This window comes from Myotis daubentonii, chromosome 1 (assembly GCF_963259705.1).
Source record: "Myotis daubentonii chromosome 1, mMyoDau2.1, whole genome shotgun sequence".
Taxonomy (NCBI): domain Eukaryota; kingdom Metazoa; phylum Chordata; class Mammalia; order Chiroptera; family Vespertilionidae; genus Myotis; species Myotis daubentonii.
This window is the reverse complement of record NC_081840.1, coordinates 98505943-98507112: the sequence shown is the minus strand read 5'-3', so window position 1 is coordinate 98507112 and position 1170 is coordinate 98505943. Positions and strand designations below refer to the sequence as shown.

At 36.1% G+C, this 1170-nt stretch overlaps 1 pseudogene; it reads right to left on the bottom strand.

The window, feature by feature from the left end:
- Nucleotides 1-275: 275 nt before the first annotated feature.
- Nucleotides 276-825, bottom strand: LOC132226047 (dihydrofolate reductase-like; annotated as a pseudogene).
- Nucleotides 826-1170: the final 345 nt, after the last annotated feature.

Genomic DNA, 1170 nt, shown 5'->3' with positions numbered 1-1170 from the left:
TAGGTTTCATGATGTCCCAAAGGTCCCTTAAACTATCCTCATTCTTTCTAATTTTTTTTTCCTGCTGATTGGATGTTTTTTCTACATTGCCTTCCAAATTGCTGATTCAATTTTCTGCTTCATCCAAGCTCTTTATTTTTTCCATTGTATTTTCTCTCTCTTTTTTTAGAAATAATTATTCATATATCTAATTAACAGAAATATCTTTCTCTAATGTTAAACACATAATTGTTTGGAGGGGATGGGGAACAACTTGAAATGAATCAGAAAACACCTTCACATTACTCATTCTTTTCATATACTTCATATTTGTACTTAATGCCTTTTTCCTCCTGGACATCAGAAAGAATACCTGGATACTCTGGGAGAAGTTTATATTTCTCCAAATCAATTTCTGGGAAAAAAATGTATCCTGCATGATCCTTATCAAAAAGAATCTATGATGGTCAAGCTTATTCATGGCTTCCTTATAAACAAAACTGCCTCCCACTATCCAAGCCATGTCCACTTTATTTGTTAATTCTGGTTCCTCAATAAGTTTTAAGGCATCATCCAGACTTTTGGCAAGAAAATGAGCTCCTTTCAGAGGTTCTACTGAGAACTAAATTAATCCTGTCATTTAAAGGCCAATACTTCTCGGGAATGGAGAACCAGGTCTTCCTACCCAAATTCTGTTTACCTTCTGCTGAAGAGGTTGTGGTCATTCTTTGGAAATACTTGAATTCATTTCTGAGTGGGGGCCAAGGCAGGTCTCCATTCTTGCTGATGCCCATGTTCTGGGACACAGCAATGATGCAGTTTAGGGGATGAACCATGACAGTGGCACTAAAAACCTCAGAGCTTGCTACTCCTTCCATTGTATTCTTGATGTCAGATATGGTATTGTTAATTTCAGACTGGTTCTTTTTTATGGTTTCTATGTACTTTAGTTCTCGCTAAGTTCCCTGAGCATTTTATCACCATTACTTTGAACACTATATCTTATAAATTGCTTGTTTCCATTTCATTTAGCTCTTTTTCTGGAGATTCCTCCTATTCTTGTATTTTAGGTCTTTTTCTTTGTTCCCCATTTTGGCTGCCTCTTTGTTTTTGTTTATATATATTAGATAGAACTGCTATGACTTCCAATCTTCGTGGGGTGGTCTTATGTAGTCAATGTCCTGTGGGAAT